Genomic DNA, 22,181 nt, shown 5'->3' with positions numbered 1-22,181 from the left:
AGATCCTAGCAAGAGCAATAAGACTAAGAAAAAAAATGAAAAAGTGTAAAAAATGAAATAAATTTGTTGTTATTTTCAGTTGAGAGGATTGTATATAGAAAACCCCAAATATGGGCGCCTGGGTGGCTCAGTCGGTTAAGCGTCCAGACTATTGATTTCAGCTCAGGTCATGATCTCGGGGTCGTGGGACTGAGCCCCACGTTGTGCTCTGGGCTCAGCGCCAAGTCTTCTTGAGATTCTCTCTCTCCCTCTGCCCCTCCCCCATTCTCAAATAAATAAATAAATCTAAAAAGAAAAGAAAAAAGAAAACCCCAAATAATCTATAAATTGTTGGACTTAAGGGACTTTGGAAAGATTGCTAGTTATAAGAAAACTATACAAAAATCAATTATTCATATATATATCAGCAACTATTCGATACAAAAGCAACATAAATTATGCCAGTCTCTAATGAACAAAATTATAAATCCTTAACAAGCAACATTATAAAGGACCTAAATAAATAGAGAGATATGCCAGGTTCTTGGATAAGAAGATTCATGAATACAAAATCAAAGTCTCAACAAGTTTTTAGGGAACTGACAAGTTGATCCTAAAATCTGTATGAAAAACAAAGAATCAAGAATAGCCAAACATTCCTACTGAAGAAAAACAAGGTAGGAAAGACCAGATCCAACACTTATTATAAAACTATAATAATAAATACAGTGTGCAGTGTGGTATTGTCATAGGTATAGATAAATAGTACAAAGGAAAAGAAAAGATAGTTCTGAAATGGGCCATGCAAATGTGGAAACTTAAGCTTCAGTGGAATTAGCATTATGAATACATGGTGAAAGGATAGTTTATTAGAAAACAATGTTTAGACAACTAATTTTTGATTTGGAAAAATAGAATTACCTTATTCCATATTAAAAAAATCCAGATGTATCAAGGAATTAAATGTGAATGGCAAAACTGTAGGACTTTTAGAAGAAAATAAAGAATATATTAATGTTGTAGAGGTAAGAAGGATTTTTTTTTTTTAAGATTTTATTTATTTATTCATGAGAGAGAGAGAGAGAGAGGCAGAGGGAGAAGCAGGCTCCCAAGGAGCAGGGAGCCCGATGTGGGACTCGATCCCAGGACCCTGGGATCATGACCTGAGCCGAAGGCAGATGCTTAACCATCTGAGCCACCCAGGTGCCCGGTAAGAAGGATTCTTAAATAAGACACAAAAAGCACAAACTAACTCTAAAATAAAATACTAAAATATTCAACTATGCTGAAATGAAAACTTCTGTTTCTCCAAAGATACCTTACAGAGAAGGGAAAAAACAAATCAAATTTGTTTTCTGGATATTAATATCTAATTAGTATTAATCACACATATGTATCTCGGTATCATACTATAGATATTGTCATATAGCCCTTTTTCACTTAATATATATTACCTAAACAATGTAATACCATTTTTCACTTAAGAGATTAGTAAAGATAAAAATAGTTAATACACTGTATTATGAAAGAGAGTGAACATAATTATATACTGGAGTGTAAGTTAGCACTATTTTTTTTTTTAAAGATTTTATTTATTTATTTGAGAGAGAGAGAATGAGAGACAGAGAGCACGAGAGGGAGGAGGGTCAGAGGGAGAAGCAGGCTCCCCGCTGAGCAGGGAGCCCGATGCGGGACTCGATCCTGGGACTCCAGGATCATGACCCGAGCCGAAGGCAGTCGCTTAACCAACTGAGCCACCCAGGCGCCCTAAGTTAGCACTATTTTTGAAGGGCACTTAGGCAATATCTACCCAAACTGTAAGTGTACAGGGGTGCCTGGCTGGCTCAGTCAGAAGAGCATGCGACTTTTGATCTTGGGGTCGTAAATTTGAGCCCCACACCGGATGTACAGATTACCTAAATAAATAAACTTAAAAAAGCAAAACCAAAAACCTGTAAGTACACAAAGGCTTCAAGCTCAGCAATTCTTCTAAGAATTGGAAATGACCTCTAAGCTACATTTATGCATCTATGTGTACAAAGGCATATATATAAGGACACTCACTGCAGCATTGTTTGTAATAAAAAAGACCAACTTAATATTAATACTATACTATATCTAATATACAGAACATATTAAAGTATCCTTGCTTGTCACAGTAATATCCTTTATAGATTTTTTTTTCCTGCTTCAAAATCTAATCCAGGATCACAGTTCCATTTAGTTACCATGTTCCTTTAGTCTCTTTTAATCTAAAAAAGTACCCCCTCCCATTCAGTAGTTGAAAACTGGCATTTTTTAAGAGTCCAGCTAAGTTGTTTTGCTTAATATCCCTCAATTTGGGTTTGTCTAATGTTTCTTCATGATTAGATTCAGGTTTAACAAGTTTGGAAGGGGTATCACAGAAATGATGCTGTGTCCTTCTTAGAGTATTTCACTGGGGGTACATGGTGTTGGTTTGTTCCATCCTTGATGATGTTAAGTTTGATCACTTGGCAAAGGTAGTATCAACCATATTTCTTCTTAAAAACACTGTATGATTTATGTTTAAAAAACCCATCAATTTGAAGAGGGGAGTGGCTAAATCCATGGAATGGAATAATATAAAGCAGTTAGCCAGAATGAGGTAGATCTTTTTGTGCTGCTATGAAGCAATGTCCTAGATACGAGTAAATGAAAGACCAAGGGTAAAAAACAGTAAGCACAGTATATAGTATTCTCATTTGATAAAAACTGGGATATTAATACATACACAAACTTATACATGTGCAGGATATTTCTGGATGGATTTAATAAAACTAGCAAAGAAAGCTGCCTCGAGGAGGGGACTTAGAGGATTGGGGTAGGACCAATGTTTACTTTTCATTGTATCTATTACTTCTACTATATATGTATATATCCTTTTTGTACTGCTGTATTTTCTACTTATTTTATTATTTCTGCAATAAAAAGTATATTATTTTTCCATATTTTTAAATATTCCTAGAGGCCATGCTTTTTAAATGTGGATATAGCAGGAGCGCCTGGGTGGCTCAGTCGTTAAGCGTCTGCCTTTGGCTCAGGTCATGGTCCCAGGTCCTGGGATTGAGCTAAGCATGGGGCTCTCTGTTCAGTGGGAGGCCTGCTTCTCCCTCTCCCCCTGCTAGTGTTCCCTCTCTCGCTGTGTCTCTGTCACATAAATAAACAAAATCTTTAAAAAAAAAATGTGGATATAGCATAATTTACTTAATCCTAGTACTGGATATTTAGGTTGTTTCTATTTTTTTTTATTATAAGTAACACTGTGATGAATATCTTTATAAAATTCTTATGGCATTAATCATTGTGCACATTTTTAATTTCCTTAGGATAAATTTCTTTAAGGGTAATTAATATTTTTTCAGGCTTTACATACTTATTGCCAAATTTCTTTTCAAAAAGATCTTATTAGTGTACACTCCCAATAGCATTCTTGCTATTAAAAAATTCTGTTTGATAATTTGAAAAGTTAAAGGCAGAATCTTATCTTAATTTAGTTATTTGTTATTAGGGATATTGAAAACATTTTTGTTTATATGCCTACTAGCCATTTGTATTTCTTTTTATAAACTGAAGACAACTTTTACCCATTTTTCTGTTGGAATACTTCTCTTCTTTTATTGATTTTTAAGAGACATTCCCAGATTGTCTACTATATATGTTGCAAATACTTTTCCTTTGTCATTTGTCTTTTATTTTTATTGTGATACAGATAGATTAACCTTTTGTTAATAAATTTTCCACTGAATTTAGGCTGAGAAAGGTCTTCCACACCATGAGATCAGATAAATATTAGACTACCTTTTCTTTTAGTTCATTTGTGGTCATTTAACTTTTTATTCCATCTGGAAATTCTTTGAGTATGATGATTGGTAGAGATCAATCTTTGTTTTTTCCAAAAAGTTATATTTTTGTTCCACTACTATGCCTTAAGTAATCCATCCTGTTCCAGTTGTTTTTAAACATTTTATTTGGAAATAATTTTAGATTTTCAGAAGAATTGCAAAGATAGTACAGAGTGCTATTGTACCTATCCTACGTGTTTCCTTCCATTTTTAGTCTTTTGTAAGATCCATGCAATACACTTTAGAAACTCTTTTTTTTTTTTTTTGAGAGAAAGAGAATGTGCATGAGCGAGGGGTGGGGGTGGAGGGAGCAGAGAGAGAGAGAGAGAGAATCTTTTTTTTTTTTTTTAAAGATTTTATTTATTTATTTGAGACAGAGAGAATGAGAGAGACAGAGAGCACATGAGAGGGGGTCAGAGGGAGAAGCAGGCTCCCTGCCGAGCAGGGAGCCTGATGCGGGACTCGATCCCGGGACTCCAGGATCATGACCTGAGCCGAAGGCAGTCGCTTAACCAACTGAGCCACCCAGGCGCCCTGAGAGAGAGAGAATCTTAAGCAGGCTCCACACTCAGGATGGAGCCTGATGAGAGGCTCAATCTCATGAGCCTGAGGATCATGACCCGAGCCGAAATCAAGAGTCTAGACGCTTATTTGATTGAGCCACCCAGGTGCCCCCACTTTAGAAACCTTTTTATTCAAAATAATAAAAAGGCAAAAATTTTATGTGTGTCTAAAAAGGCAACATTATCATTTCCAGATTTCAAAGATGATTTTTTATGTTATTTGCTCATCTCCTAAATATTCTACAATAAGCAATATTACTTTTATAATCCAAAAAAAGCCAGTAACAATAACATGGGGATATTTAACTATTCAGATAAACAGTTAAGAATAACTCATTCAAGAATTTCAGCTAAGTGATGTTTTGTTCTAACAGTTTTCCACTTATGCCTTTAGAGTTCATTAATAATTATAGCCACTTGGGAATAGAGCTTTCGACAAAGTAAATCAGTGTCAGCATCAGTATAAGCACAATGAAATTGGTCACTCGTCTTAGAAGATTCCTCAAGGACATAAAGGTCTTCACTACTTCCTGTATTCTTACACTTAGGGAAACAGGCTGTGTGAGAGGACCCATCTCAGAAAATTTCTGAGGAGACTTCAGCTCAGCCTTTCTTCCCCAAATGAAGTCTTCCTCTATAGAAACTATATGCCAAGTAAATCAGTCTGCATCTTTTGAAATGGAGATTCAAGGACCAATGCTTCCCTAGAAGGGATTGCTGGGAAAATTCCTGACAGAATTAAGCAGAAAGGATCACTGTACTTGGATAGAGTGGCTATTATGTGATATCAATGAAAACAAGCTTTTTGGTAAAATCTGTGAGGTCACTGGCCATAAGACACTCAGCACCATAGGACACCACAGCTGATGAAGCTGGGAAACACAGGGCATACACATATACTGAAGATACTAATAAAATGACATAGATGGAAGAAAAGTTTTTTCACTTTGGCATTTTAAAAAAAATTAATAAACTATTTTTTGGAGCATTTTCAAGTTTACAGAAAATGGAATGTACAGAATTCCTTTATACCCTCTCATCCCTCCATACTTCAATTTCCCTTATTGTTAACATCTTGCATTGGTGTGGTACATTTGTTACAATTGAGGAGCCAATATTGATTCATTTGTTGTTTGTTTTTTGAGAGAGAAAGAGAGTGTGAGTGCCCGCAAGCTTCAGGGGGAGGGACAGAGGGAGAGAGAATCTTAAGCAGGCTCCATGCTCAGTGCGGAGCCCCATGCGGGGCTTGATCTCACGACCTGAGACCTGAGCCGCAATCAAGAGTCAGATGCTTAACCGACTGAGCCACCCAGGTGCCCCAATATTGATTCATTATTAACAACTAAAGTCCATGGTTTATATTAGGGTTCACTTTTTGTGTTGTTCATTCTATAAGACTTGAAAAATGTTTAATGATCTGTTTTCCACCATTACAGTATCATATAGTATAGTTTTGCTGCCTTAAAAAAAACCTTCTGTACTCTACCCATTTATCTGTCTCTACTCCCCAGCCCAAGACCTTGACAACCACTGATATTTTGGCTGTGTCCATAGTTTTGCCTTTCCTAGAATGTCATGTAGTTGGAATCATACAGTATATAGCCTTTTTAGATTGGCCTCTTTAATTTAGTACTATGTGTTTAAGTTTCCTCTCTATCTTTTCATGGATTGATAGCTCACTTCTTTTTGTGGTTGAATACTATTCCATTGTGTGGATGTGCCACAGTTTGTTTATCCAGTCACCTACTGAAGGACATCGTGCTTCCAAGTTTTGCCAATTAAATTGATAATGGCTGTTATCAGCATGTGCATCCATTTTAACATGGACATAAGTTTTCAATTTATTTGGGTATGTACCAAGGAGTATGATTGCTGGGTCGTATGGTAAGAGGGTGTTTTGTAAGAAATTGCCAAACTGTTTTCCAAAGTGGCTGTACCATTTTGCATTCCCATTAGCAACGAATGAGAGTTCCTGGTGCTGCACATCCTCACCACATGGGCCACACATATAAACTTAAGAAGTTTTGGTAAAATGATATGACCGAAAGAATGGTTTTTCCATTAAAAAAAAAGTCTTAATATTTACTTAAAAAGAAAAACCTCCTCAAACAAAATGGACTGTTTAAAAGTATATGCATTATACCAAACTCACTTATCTAGTCCACTGTTGGGTAAATTTATTTACTGTATGTTTTTTGTCTTCAGAAAGCTGCATAGTTCATCTCAGAATCCGTTGGTACTTTTCTAAGGCTTTGGCTCAGATCCTTGAGGACTGGGTCAATGATCTAATGAATCATTTGAATTCCTGAATGTTACAATACTATGATTTCCCTACTGTCTCCATCCCTTGCCCGACCCCAGCTCATTCATTTAAGTTATCAATGTTCTTTATACATGAGTAATATCAAACTACACACTATAGTAGTGATAAGTTAATTATATAGTTATTAAGAGATAATGTGGGAGTAGTAACATAAGTCATCATGTAATTTACCTTTGTTCTTTGGGACATTACCATGTAATTAAAGCAAACCTGATATAATATTTTACAGCAACTAACAGTGCTGAATTCTGTATTCCCCCATCCTTCTCCCTGTAAAAAATTTGCTCTCAGTCTTTCCTGGGTCAATTTGATTTTTTAATTCTTTGTTTGTTTTCTACCTTTCTTAGATATCTACACTTTAGTGATGATTTATGTGCTTTCTTAAACTGGTCTGCTATATCTTCTAGATCAATAGTTACCAGATACATGCTGCCACATGGCACATGAAATGGTCAACCTAAAGGCTGTATTTTTTTTTTTAAAGCTGTAGTTTTATTAAATGTAGCTGCTTTAGAGAATAAGATACATACTAAAACTCTGACTAGTCTAATCCTCAATTTATTAGACTCATGCTACTACCACTCCTATACTTAATGTTTTATAATAAGAAGCAAATGAAAAAGAAGTAAAAACCCAGAATGCCATCAATTTATTCAATCAGTCAACAGCTTTCGAATGCCTACCATTACTAGACATCATGATTCAAAGATGGATAAGACATAGTGTTTGTCTTTGAGAATTTTACAGTTTTAGGAGAGAAAACTATGTAAATACTTTAAAAATAATCCTAGCAGAAGTGTGAAGTATGAACTTAACTAGGAAAGAGACTGTTGGCAGAGAGATCAAATTGGAATCTAGTGCAATATTTTAGGAGTGGTTCTCAAAGTGTGGTCTCTGGATCACCTAAGTCCCACTCTAGACCTACCGAATCAGAAACTGGATAGGGCCCAGCAACTGTCTTTTAACAAGTCTTCCATGTGATTCTGATGCATGCTCGTTTGAGAACCACTGTTCTAGGTGATAGATAATAAGGATAGGAAAGAGAAAAAACAGGTTTAGTGATTTGATGTGGGTGCTGATGAAAAGTTAGGCAGTTAAGGACAATTCTGTGGCTTAAAGCTGAGGAAACTGTGTGGACAATGAAACATGGGCTTTGTCCCAGACTCAGCTCATGTCAAGTGCTCTTCACTAGAGATTCTTATTGCTTTCTCTGGGGAGGATCTACTTTTAACTCCACTCCCACCTGTCAGTGGAGGAATACCAGCAAAGATCCTAGGTAGGACAGGACAGAAGTGCTATTATTTGATGCACTGGACATTCACTGGGCATTTTGGCAAACCAAATTTAGACATCTACAGAATAACTTCAATATATTCTGTGAAATCTTGAGTGAAGCCTCTGACCTGTATGCTACTGCCTATTAGCAGGAACTGATTTACAGATTTACGATCTTGAGAATTAGTTTTCTTATTTGTATTATAAATACTTAGGACATTGATATTAGATGTTGCTTTCTTTCCTAACACATGTATACTCTCCATATTTACCTCTATTTTTTTTGAAGTAATCTCTATGTGTCACGTGGGGCTCAAACTCATGACCCACCCTAAGATCAAGAGTCACATGCTCTATGGACTGAGCCAACCAGGCATCCCTCCATATTTACCTCTATTTTAAGTAACAGTAAGAAAAAGGTAGCTACGATCAGTCTCTCTGTCACTGGATTAGTTACATACACGTTAGCACAGGTTACTCTTTTTTTAAATTAAAAAATAATTTTTTTAGCATGGGTTAACTTTAAATAAAAGCGACCTGATACTAACGTATGGCCTACTCTGCTATTTCCTGACTCATTCCACACCTTCTGACAAAATCCTTTAATAAACAGTTTCTTAGATCTATTGACTAGAATGGTTTTTATTTGATGGTAGGGTACAAGTTTGCTTGCAGCTGGCCATGTGATTGATTGATTGATTCATAAAACTAATATTTACTGCGTATTTACCCTATGCCAGGCACTCTTTTGGGTCCTGGGGATACACTGGAGAATAAGACACATGGAGTCCCTGTTCTCTTGAAGCTTATATTTTAATGAGGGAGATAAAAAAAAAATCCCAAGTAATAAGTTAGTAATTAAGATAACTAAGATAATAAATAATAAGATAATTCTAGAGAGTGTTAAGTGCTGTTAAGGAAAATAACTGTGTGTAGCAGTAGAGAATAAGAGCAAAGGGACCCACATTACATAGGATAATTAGAGAAGAGGTGACTTTTAAATTGAAACTGAGAATGAGAAAGAGATAGCCATGTAAAGAGTAGGGGAAGACAATTCTAGACTAAGGGAGCTCCACGTGCAAAGTGTATAAGGCCTAAAAGAAGAAGACCAATATAGCCAGAGCATGTAAGCAAAGCTGAGAGCAGCATGAAATACAGATTCATGCATAGCAGATCATATAGATCCTTTCAGGCCACTACAGGAGTTTGGAGTTTTAGTCTAAGTTCAACTAGAAGCCACTGAAGCAAGGAAGTGAAGTAATTCAATTTCTTCCTAAAAGCGTTATTTTGGCTACTGTGTAGAAAATGGAATGGAGAGTAAGTAAGAATGAAAGTATGGCAGGCCTGGCCTAAACTGATGGGAGAAAAGTGGATGGATTTGAGGTAAGATGATATGAGATATATTCTAAAAATTGTCTCAAAGAACTCACTGAAGGTATGGACAGATGGAAAGGAATGCATCACTTGTACACTGTTGGTGGGAATGCAAGCTGGTGCAGCCACTTTGGAAAACAGTATGGAGGTTCCTCAGAAAGTTGAAAATAGAGATACCCTACAACCCAGCAATTGCACCACTGGGTATTTACCCCAAACATACAAAAACACGAATTCAAAGGGTTACATGCACTCTGATGTTTATAGCAGCATTATTTACAATAGCCAAATACGGAAGCAGCCCCAGTGTCCGTCCATAGATGAATAAAGATGTGGTATGTATAAACGCACACAATGGAATATTACTCAGGCATAAAAAATAATGAAACCTTGCCATTTGCAATGATGTGGATAGAGCTACAGAGTATAATGCTAAACAAAATAAGTCAGAGAAAGACAAATACCATATACTCACATGTGGAATTTAAGAAACAAAACAAATGAGCAAAGGGAAGAAAATAGAGAGACAAACCAAGAAACAGACTCTTAATTATAGAGAACAAACTGATGGTTACCAGAGGGGAGTTGGGTGGGGTGGTGGGTAAAATAGATGATAAGGATTAAGGAGGGCACTTGTGATGAGCACTGGGTGATGTATGGATTGTTGAATCACTATATTGTACACCTGAAACTAATATAAAACTCTATGTTAACTATACTGGAATTAAAATAAAAACTTAATAAAAAAACTGAATCCTAGGTTTCCAGCTTGAGATTCAGGGTATTTCATGTTCCATGTATTGTGTGATAGATGGATTGTACTGTGGGGAAAACTTTTAGGACCATAATTATGAGAAAAAGGGTGTAGATAGGCATACAAACATACACATTGATAGAACCCATCCATCTATCCATTACCCTTTTAAGAAAAATCACCTCCTCTCTAGCACTGCTGAGGGGGTTGGTTGATAGATTTTGTGCAGGTGAATCAATCCTTACTACTAACTGAACCAAGGAGAGGGCATATGACCCAAGAGCAAACAACTTATGGTCCTGCCAGTGTCCTACTTATGAATGGCACCAAAACTGAGCTAATGGAAAGCAAAGAAAGACCAGAAAGCTGATTATGAGGTAGGAGGAAGCCCACATGCAATGGCAGCTGAATAACATTACTGTGTTAAGCACTGGAGTGAAGATCCAGGAATATCTGCTGTTCAGGTCTCTAGAACTGATTTGAATCTATAATTACCATCTGGCTCCACTCTCAGTGAAAACCTGTCCAGTTTTGGCTCTTGTTTGAGATTCCTTTTATTACAGATAGCACTTAATGAGGCCATATGATGCTTTACACACATTATTTAACTTTCATAATAACCCAAATGAGGTAGGTGCTCCTTATCGTCATTTTTATAGATAAGGAAACGAAGGCTTAGGAAATGTTAACTTGTCCATAGTCCTACAACTAGTTAATGGCAGTACCAGGACTCAAACCTGTATCTTGTGACCCACCGTCTTAATTATTGTTACAATGTCTTCCTTAATGCTTGTGCGCTTCCTTAAAAAAATTCCTTATCCTGAGCTAAATGAAATGAGTTTCTGTTTCTTTTGTTCAAAAGAGTCAGATGAAACAGTCCCTTAAAACTGAAGTATGGCTGCCTACTGTATCTCGTCCTCCCTTCCATGCCAAAAAGCTCCCTCACATAGTTGTGAGGTAAGAAGATTGAATAGAACAAAATATATTGATGTATCGTGGGGATTTTGAAATGTACATGTAAAAAATAGGATGAGATGTGGGGCGCCTGGGTGGCTCAGTCATTGGGCATCTGCCTTCGGCTCAGGTCATGATCCCAGGGTTCTGGGATCGAGCCCTGCATCGGGATCCCTGCTCGGCGGGAAGCCTGCTTCCCCCTCGCCCACTCCCTCTGCTTGTGTTCCCTCTCTCGCTGTGTCTCTCTCTGTCAAATAAATAAAATAAAACCTTAAAAAAAAAAAAAAGGATGATATGTTATAATCATAAATCCATATCCTTTCTTTTCCCTCTGCTTCTGAATACTTTAATATAGAATAAAGATATAAAGGGGCACCTGGCTGGCTGAGTTGGTAGAGCATGCAACTCTTGATCTTGGGGTCATGAGTTCAAGCCCCATGTTGGGCCTAGAGCTTACTTAAATAAAGAAATAAATACAACTGTGGAAAACCAATTTCCTCCTCTATCTTCTGAAAAATTAAAAGAAAGAGCTCTGGTGGTGTTCCATGATGTAACAAAACTTTATAATCTACTATTTCATGGCTTAAAGACTTAATTAACTCAGGGCAGAATTTGGCTTATAACTACATAGCATTTCAAAGGCAAAGAACTGCAGCTCTCTGGGACGCCTGGGTGGCTCAGTCGGATAAGCGTCTGCCTTCAGCTCAGGTCATGATCTCAGGGTCCTGGGATTGAGCCACACGTCGGGCTCCTTGCTCAGAGGGGATCCTGCTTCTCCCTCTACCTGCTGTTCCCCCTGCTTGTGCTCTCTCCCCCTCTTACACAAATAACTAAAATCTTAAAAGAAAAAAAAAAAGAACCGCACCCCCCCAACATCTTTCACTGCCCTTTTTGACAGAGTCTGTTGCATCTAGGCTTTAGAAGAGGTCATCTCTCAGATTATCATTATTTTTATTAGTCATTTAGGCAGATTGGGGCAGTAGCACCAGAGGGCATGGGAAGTTTACTATAGTGCAGTGAATAAATGATTACAGCTATGAGAGGAAGACTAATTTTAAATCTAATGGTCAAACTTATAAGTTTTCAATTTTGTGTTCATCATCCCAGGTGAGTGATTTTTTTCAGACTATGATGTTTTTCCAGCCATTCGCAAGAGGGCAGGTAGAGTGTTTATATGAATACCTTTCATCAAATTTAATAGCTAGTTCAGTTTCTATAGAAAGTAAGCAACCCCTCAGTCTGACCTTTCCTTTTACACAGATGTGCATCAACTTTTATCTTTAAGATGATGACTAACTTATAGCAGCTAGAATATTTTAGATTCTTCTTTAATGAAGAATGGTATTTAGGAACAAGGGTGGCATTGACAGTTTTATGTGTCTAGGTCATGTTGTGCTACAAAAACATTTAAGTTTAATAAAGATGTTAACAGGATAGTTTTTCTACAACATGTGTTTTAAATATTTTGTAATTGCTTTACTACTTCTTTAAAATTGATGTTTCAGAAAAATCACTTACTTCTTCTGTTGGTATGAGTATAGATCAGTGTCCCTTTACATTGTGTTCTGGTGTTAGTCTAATTACTAGACTGAGAAAAAGTCTGGAAAACCTTTACCCATTAAATTCATATATTTAACAAGTCACAACCTTGAAATCTTGCTCTACCTGAAAGCAACATTAAAAGTGCTTGACTATTATTACTAGAGGAAATTTTTAATAAAAGCTAATTAAGCTACAAAACTCCCAAGCGGTTAACTGATTTTAGGGGCTAAATTTCTGGTACTTCTAATTATCCTCTGATGGCTTTACTTAGTGTTTCACAACCATGACAGATGACAATGAAAAGCTGCAGTGAAATTCATCCACCCTGACACTGTGCTAAGCACCGGTTTCTCCCTCTCCAAGTTAAATCAATACTCTGTTTGAGTAAACACATTTACAGCTTTATTAGGATGTCTTGCTTGTTCTGTAACAGCTACTTGAAGCTGTGGTAACAAATCGACTCAACTCAGTTAAACCTAGAGAGCTGGGTAAGAGGCCCATCGATAAGGTTGTTATAAAAATAAACTGCAGGAGATCAGAAAGCTGGAGCAAACAGTCTGGTAAATGTCAATATTTTCCTTTACAGAGGATGACAAAAACAGTGAGATCATGTGGAAAGTCTTTTTTTTTCCCCTTAAAAACGTTTCTTGTTTCAGTTGGATAAAAGCATTTCTACTTTTTGTGCACAACTCTTCTGAATGAAATTTTTGCTTCCTAATTCCCATGTGCATCTGGAACAGGAAGCTGATGTAAATATTTGGTATTTTCCCTGCCATTTCAGCTACTTTATTTTCCTTCATATTTAGAGGTTTATTTTGGTCATCGGTGACTCTGTAAAATGACCTTATTCAAGTTATCTGGAGTACCTGGTGGCTCAGTCTTACCTTCTTTTTATTAATTAAACAAAACTTTTGTCATCTATGTTTGGGAGGTCATTGCCGTGTAGTATTCTCTTGCTATAATATCTTTGAGACCTGATGTTGTACTTTCCAAATTAGAACTCCTATATTTATGTATTTAACAAGACCAAACAGTGCTAGCTTTAGACAGGCCACACAACCTCCTGACTAGTAGTACATAAAAATGTCTGCTACCTATTAGGAGCAAGCTTCTACAGTGGCGATAGCTCTACTGAACAAGAGCTCTCATACCCTCTTTTCAATGTTCACAGGTTGCTCAAAGGACTAACATCTGGCAGGAAATTCCCACTTCAATTTGGCTAGCTTAGACTACCCAGATGTGACAAAGCAATGGTTTCCCCCAGCGGAAAAGTGCTCTGCATGTAAAGTTTTTTTCTTTCATTTTCTATGTGGCCTAGTTAGTAAAATTTTGTTTTGTTATGCTTTGACTTCATGTTGACTACCAACTAGTCATGAACTCAAGTAACAAGTTATGACCCATATGCTAGAAAACACAGATTTTTCTGGGAAAAGAAAGTCAACAAACATTACATTTTGAAATAACTTAAAAAGCTACTTTGCCTGCTAGGGTAAGGTCTGACTTAGTAGGTATTTGCATAATGAAAACCAAAGCCTAAGTGGTGTCAGATGGTGCAGGGACTGACACGGACAGGAAGTCAGTTCAGAGCAAAGGCTCCTTTGCAATAGCTCAGCACCACACATCCTCCCATACAAAGTGAGCAACTGAGCAGCACGGTAAAACATATACTTAAGTGGCCAGTGCTATAACTATGAGGATAACTTATTTCATTTTTCTGGTGTCTGAAAATGGAAACCTGTTAGATTCTGTTAAAATGGCATGGGATACTGCATGCAAATTAAAAAAAACTCCAAACCCAAAAACTTTTAAATGCCCCCAATTCAGGAAAGACCCTGAAGAGGACCACGAAACAGTATGTTTTACTCGTATAGGTAAGTTGCCCTTCTGCCCCAACCCCTTTCAAAATACTGCTTTAAAGATCATTCCTCCTCATGAAACAAAAATGTGCAAGATCAGGTTAGAATTTGAATTTTCAACCTAATGTTTGATCTCTTTTTTTTAAAGATTTTATTTATTTATTTATTTATTTTTTAAAAAGATTTTATTTATTTTTTAGAGAGCAAGCGAGCGAGAAACAGCATGAGAGGAGAGAGGGTCAGAGGGAGAAGCAGGCTCCCCGCCGAGCCGGGAGCCCGACGTGGGACTCGATCCCAGGACCCTGGGATCATGACCTGAGCCGAAGGCAGACGCTTAACCATCTGAGCCACCCAGGTGCCCAGATTTTATTTATTTATTTGAGAGAGAGAGAATGAGAGAGAGCACATGAGAGGGGGGAGGGTCAGAGGGAGAAGCAGACTCCCCGCAGAGCAGGGAGCCCAATGCGGGACTCGATCCAGGGACTCCAGGATCATGACCTGAGCCAAAGGCAGTCGCTCAACCAACTGAGCCACCCAGGCACCCTAATGTGTGATCTCTTGATGTGGTTCCCAAAACAAAAGTGTGGCATATGCTTCTGTTTATAAGTTGAAGTCAAACATCTTGGATACCCACATGCCAAGAAAAAGTACATCAAAGGCTTCTATCCATTTGGGATATTGACTCTTGACTTCTATATTTCCAAGAGGCCTATATAACAGACTGCTCAACAGACAACTTTCATTTGGGTTATTAACATGTATAATTACTGGACCATGAATTAACAAGTCAGGAGATCTGGCTCCTAATATTGCATATTTGCAATTAACTCCTTTTCTTTGGGACTCACTTTCCTCATCCATCAAATGGGGACTTCTGAACAGATCATGGTTTTCACACCCACCATTGACTTATTCCAGGTAGTTATTTTATAAGCCACCAAATAAAATGTAGGTAAGGCCAAATGAGGATTTGTTTAATCTCATTTCATTCTGATTCCGGTAAGACCTCAAATGAACATAGTTTCATGACTGAAAACAGTTTAAAAACCTGAAAACCAGAAAATGTGATTTTTAAAAATATTCCCTCTCAGGGAATGGCTCAGTCAGTTAAGTGTCTGCCTTTAGCTCAGGTCATGACCCAGGGTCCTGGGACTGAGCCTCGCATCTGCCTCCTTGCTCAGTGGGGAGTCTGCTTCTCCCTCTGTCTGCTGCTCCCCCTGCTTGTGCTCTCTCTCTGACAAATAAATAAATAAAATCCTTAAAAAAAAGTATTCCCTTTCAGCACTAACATATTAAGTATATAGTTAAAAGCAAAAAGACTCATCAGGACAAGGTCATACCTTGTCCTAGAATAAGGAGATGATAACAAGCTTATTTATGTGAGCTTATATATGTCCTAATTCATAAGCAAGATAACTAATATTGTTATTATTTAACTCAACTGAAAAATTGTTATTTGATCAAATGACAAGTTCTCAAAGCAGGGTGGTTCTAAAATTTTAAGAGCATTTGATGAAAGAAACTGGTTTTTAATCTGCCATTTATTTCATAGACTAGAAATAAAACAAACGTATCTCATCTCTATAAAATGTCAATGTTAACTGGATAATTAAATGAAAAATAAATTAAGAGCCTGTGTTCATACCATAGATTTGGGAATTCATATATCTGAGGTGAGAATAGTTGTAAATTTAGTAATTGTGTAGCTAATTTTTGTTTTATTCAGACCTACTGATGGTAAATAGCTTTACAACATCAGAGGTTATGTATTATACAAATTTTCATATAAGAAGTTTGGCAAGTTGTTTCTAATGACTTATTTACCATGAATAAAACTTCTGTTAGGTCCCTGGGTTGGCCAGGCTATATGTATCAGCACTATGAACCTGATTTTATTTATTTTGATTTTATTAATTACAAAGTCAATAAAAGGTACATTGTACCAAATTCGAACATAAATGAGACAAGATTTAAAACTGAATACATTTAGCTTCATGAAAACTTACTATATTGCTCTTACCTTTTTTCATCTTGGTATTGGCTGATAAAATCTGTTAGGTCATATCATAGATAGGCATCAGTCTATGGACTAGCGCTTAGAAAACCATTTTGGTTATTTCTCCTCCCTTGGAAGGGAAGATAAGATGATATACTAATAGAGCAGAGTATAACAAAATAATTAGGGGTAAGAACTCTGGGGTCAAACTCTGAGTTTGAATCCAGGTTTTCACTGTGATTTTGGGCATACTTAATCTCTTGTACCTCTGAGACTAGAGGAACTATCCAGCTGAGCCTAGGCCCAGTTGCCGATGAACAGATTTGTGGAGCTAAGTAAATGGTTGTTGTTTTAGGTCAAAAAGTTTTGGGGGTAGTTTATTAATTATACAACTAATACATGTTATATGAATCAGACAGATAAGGGTAGATAAAACTGACCAAATCCATGTAATAGCAGCTGGGGCCACTAATGAATTTAAGTGGGTTCCATTTGACTCACAAATATTCTAAGGCAGGAAGCTGATACACATATATTTTGCCATGTCACAGTTTTAAGAAAATTAACTTTGCTTAAAACATTTCCTCTGGTCCTCTGCCACTAAATACAATCTTATAAACATCAACATTGTTTTCTTGGAATAAACATTTCTTAGTAATCTTCAAATATAGGAAACTTAGGTTCATATTTGAGCTTCAGGGTCGGATAGTCTTCATGGCTCAGACTATCTTTGTCGTATCCAAACTTCCAGAAGACAAAGTCCTTTGAATGCCATTGTCTATTTATAATTGCTTCGAGGTGAAGGCCATCCAGGATACTAGATCTTTGAGGAAACATTCATGCTTGTGAGAGATTCCAGACTTTACAACTTAAAATCATCCAGTATTCCATGTGAACTAAAGTTATTTCTCTTTTTTGTCATGACTTGAGAAGCATCTTTACCTCTTTTAACCATCAAAGGCTTAAATAATCTTAGGCAATGTTCTTGAAATTTGTTCCTGGTCCCACATGAGCTTTTCTAAATGTCTGGATGTTAACACTAGAATAGCATGTCATGAAGTCTTCTATGAGTGTGCAAGGTGTGAATCTCCCCTCCACTTCCATGAATTTGAGCTGCTATCTGTTATGAATTTCATATTCCTAATGATGAAGTCAATTTCATACCTCATTTGATGGTTTTAAGGAAAATTGCTGCTTAAGAAATCAAATACCAAAGATGTCCTACTTAAGACAGGGACCAGTATTATTGTTAACAGACAGGGAAAGGTATTGTTTCCTTGGGTGTGGGTGTGGGATGGGTAAGAGTATGCAGTTCTCATCTTGGTCCCCATCAAATAAATCCTCTGCATACAAAGGTCCTATGAAAGTTCTGATTTTTGAGTGAATTAGTGTGAGAAATAACATATTTAAGTTATTTTCTAGTTTTCTGAGTTGGACAGCTAAGAAAGGTGGTGGTGCAGAAAAAAAAAAAGAAAAACACAAGAATTCTGCACCACTTCTTTGCAGAGCACAATTTAGCAGCAATTAAGAAGAATGGGAGAGGGGCACCTGGGTGGCTCAGTTGGTTAAGCGACTGCCTTCAGCTCAGGTCATGATCCCAGGGTCCTGGGATCGAGCCTGTATCAGGCTCCCCCTGCTCTTTGGGGAGCCTGCTTCTCCCTCTGTCTCTGCCTGCCACTCCCCCTGCTTGTTCTCTCTCTGTCAAATAAATAAGTAAAATCTTTAAAATTAAAAAAAAAGAAGAAGAATGGGAGAGTAAGCTACACATGTTTGGGAACAAACAAGGTGAGACTAGAAAATACAAAGATAATTTAGAGAATCCCCACGACTCTCCAAAGTACAGCCATGTGCTACATGAGAAGGAAATAGCATCCTTGTTTTAGAAACTTAAATCTTTTTTTCTTAACCAAAAAATTTTTTGAAAATGAATTAGAAAGTAAAATTAATGCTTCTTTTTATTAGATGGGAACTAGGATAATTATTTACATTGGGATTGCTAAGTGGCTTTAATAGTCATGTGTATGCTATAGGTATTATCTTTTAGGGTAATATATTTTCCCTGCTAAACCTGTCATGAGAAACTTAAAAAGTAATAGAGGTAGCACACTTACTTTACTGTCATTCAAAAGAAACTGCTCTAAGCTATATATGGCTCTTAACCACATTTAACGAAGCTTTTTTAATCCTAAGAATGTTGGTCCTTGGGTGAGGTCTTCAGTCTTTTATCTGAGAGCTATATATATGTGCTTGGGTATAATCTGTCAAAGGCGTACTCACTTTTAGTCTAAAGATGATTTGTAGGTCTAGTCCATATTCCTACAGCTGCCATAAAACATACAACTAAATCATATTAGATTAACACAGGCTGGTATTGACAGCCCACTGGGAACATATTGATTAGGTCCTCTTTCATGTTATTTGTTATGATTTTTCTTCTCAGTTTCATTTACTGGGAAGACACAGGGGAAGAGATTTCACCAGGAACAATGACAGTGCCTGTCACAAAATGTTCTCAATGTTTCCATTTGTTACTATGGCAGTGACAAAGAGGGTTCCAAATGAAAAGGCAGACCTGCTGTGACAAAGCACAGCAGGACAACAGGAAGAAATTTTCTCCTGACCTGGGAAATTAGGAAATCACACTTAGAGATTATAGAATTGTCTCCATTTCCAAGGGTACAATCGTACCACTTGGGCTTTTGAGGGTGCATGTGAAAAGGGTAGTTCCATCAGGCCTGGTTACGGACAAATAAAGGGCAAATGTTACAGAGTGCTTAAGCTCTCCAAATAGAACAGGAGGCATGCTTGTAGAGGCTAGAGGTAATTGTCACTGTTACTGAACCCCTGAGATGGAACTATGAATTTAATTTATGTACATGTGGGATACTCATTTTAAAATTATACATGAAAACCTATGATGTACTCTAGTTGTATATCTCTTATGTGGCTAATAAGGACACATGGCACTCTGGTACTGGGATATGTAAGTAGCACATGGTAGATGAAGTGATGCTTTATCCAAGAGCTTGAAATTGGGACTGGAATATAGTTATGCAAAGTCACAAAAGACAGAAATACCCTTAAGCCAGCAAAACTTAAAGGTAATAGGAGGAATATATTATCTATCTAAAGATAGAATGTGTCAGTCAGAGAGGAGATATGTTAATAAGGCAATAAAATAGAGCAAAGAAAAAGAAACTACATAGTAAATGCAAAAGTTGCCATTGCCTCTCCATTCATGTTCGAGGTAGAGAAGTATGTTTCAATAGCTGGAGTATTTCCAGTCCTAGTAGAAAGGCTTTCCCTAGCGTAGAGATGGAAGTTGGGGTTTTTAACCAATGGATTTTTTAGCATTTCCTACTGATAAGACCATCTCTATTGTAAGATGGAATGCATTAGCCTAGTGCTAGTAAATGGTTGATTCCTGTAACTCCTTGTATTTAGATTCCATGCTGACCCAGCAAGTTTATGATCTGTCTTTCTGTATCTCTGTAGCGCAATCAATTCTACTGCTTAGCAAAAAGCTCCTGGTTCAAACTCACCAGGGACTATAGTCCTTCGATTATCTTTCCTTTCACTTTCTCTTTTTTTTCTGCAACCATCTTACCCTAGAGTCCTCAGAATCCTATCAGATAACAAAAGCTCCTGTTCAATACATGAAATCATCTATTCAGATAATAGAAAGATTCTCTTTGGCAAAATCCAGCTTTTGTTAGTAAGGCTGGTCTGTGGCTCTCAGTCCTAATGACGAGATTTCCCTAAAAGTTTAGAAAAGCAATATAGTGCACTAAGAGCACGACTCTGGAACCAGGCTGCCTGGGTCAAATCTTGGCTCTTGTACTCTCTAGCTATGAGACTTTGTGCAAGTTACCTAACCCCTCTGTGTCTCAGTCTCCTCATCAGGAAAATGGGGTTATTAATAACCTACTGCAGGGTCTCCTGGGTGGCTCAGTAGGTTGAGTCCAACTCTTGATTTCGACTCAGGTTGTGATCTCAGGGTCATGAGATTGAGCCCTGCTTTGGGCTCGGGCTCAGTGGAGTCTGCTTCTCTCCCTCTCCTTTTGGCCCTCCCCCTGCTCGTGCACGTGTGCTCACTCTCTCTCCCAAATAAATAAATAAATCTTAAAAAAAAAAAAAAAAGCCCTGCTTCAGTGAGCTTTTATGAACATTAAATGAGTTAATATATGTAAAATGCTTAAGGTGCTTACTGGCTAGTAAGTGCTATATAAATGCTATCTATTGCTATACTGTACAGTTTGACTTACACAGAATGTGCTAAACATGCCAACATAAGTATTTCAATGCTAAAATGACATTAGAGTGTTCATGTCATTGCATGACTCAGTCTTTCAGGATCTGATTATCCTACTCAGAGTAGGGTTAAAGTGAGAAAAATGGCTACCAGTAAAGTCCTGCCTAGTGTCAGCCTGCCTTCCACTTTGTCTATAGTGATTTCAATAGCATGTAGTGAAACCCAGTGTTTGGATCCAGGGTATGATGAAAGTGAATAAAGTGAGGAAGCTGCCAACATATTACACAAGGGGTTGACAAATGAGAGCCTGAGGGCCAAACCCAGCCTGTGGCCTGTTTCTGTATAAGTGGAGAGCTACAAAAGGTTTTTACATTTTTAGAATATTATAAAAAAACAAAACAAAAACAAAAAGCAAGCACGCACACAAACACAAGAATAATATGCAATGCAGCTTGTATAGGACTTGCAAACTTAAAATATTCACTATCTGACCCTTTACAAAAAAAGTTTGTGGCTCCCTGTTCCATACTCTTCCCTTACTACTTACTTCACTGTACCCCAACAATAAATACATAGGCAGATAGAGTGAGATAAAAAAGAGGCTGATAATCCTGTAACAGAGAGCCCAGGTGCTTTGGTGAGGTAGTTCATTTATTATCCTTACCAAAACACAAATGGGTACCTAGCTGTTCCTACTTCAGTACCTTAAGAATGACTTCTCTCTCCCTCAGAAAGTCCGTATGTTCTTACCTAGTACTGGAAACATTATAGGTAGTTAGGTGTTCGTCAAGGAGTCTGTTTTTGCAGGGCTAGGTGGCCCAGGACCCAAGGTAGTGACTAATTAGGTCACCATCATATTTATGATGGCCTCACAATGTGCCCTACTAAATATTAAAAAAAAAATAGAATACTTACTGTTTTAAATATTTAAAGTACTTAAATAATGCACACACAAGGGATAAGTTTACAGGTTATGTACTAAGATTCCTGGTTTAACCAATTTTACACAAGAAATCCATAGTGTTTCCTTAATGTATTATAGAATTTAGCCCAATTCTGGATAAGAGATTTTTAGCCTACATGACTTTATAGCTCTGAGGAAATATGGCATAGGAAAAATAGCTGGAAAATAGCTAATCAATGAGGAAGCCTTTCAGAGCAAAGACACAAAAGATACAAGCATGACAGTAGAGTAGAATGCTATCTGTGGTATGTACTCTTTCCAAAGAATAAGGCATGGGGCATGCTATGAGTCTACTGGTTAACAGCTCATTGAAAAGTAGGCATGAAATTTCAAAGAAGAAAATACGAAAAATTTATCTTGGTGAAAAAGAGCATTAAAACAAAAGAATATCTATATTTGAAACAATACTATGTTAAAACCATCACATAATTTAAATTTCCCATGATTCAAATTATCTTCCCAGGAAAGGAGGACAAGGGTCAATTC

General features: G+C 37.2%; 1 protein-coding gene across 6 annotated transcripts in view; it reads right to left on the bottom strand.

The window, feature by feature from the left end:
• Positions 1–22,181, bottom strand: part of ADK (adenosine kinase) — a 508,350-nt gene that overhangs the window by 12,424 nt on the left and 473,745 nt on the right. The gene's annotated exons all lie outside the window — the stretch shown is intronic.

The sequence above is a fragment of the Mirounga angustirostris genome, unplaced genomic scaffold (genome assembly GCF_029215605.1).
Source record: "Mirounga angustirostris isolate CCGP_5_RB_7025 unplaced genomic scaffold, mMirAng1.0.hap1 SCAF_6, whole genome shotgun sequence".
Taxonomy (NCBI): domain Eukaryota; kingdom Metazoa; phylum Chordata; class Mammalia; order Carnivora; family Phocidae; genus Mirounga; species Mirounga angustirostris.
This window is presented reverse-complemented; position numbering and strand designations above follow the sequence as displayed.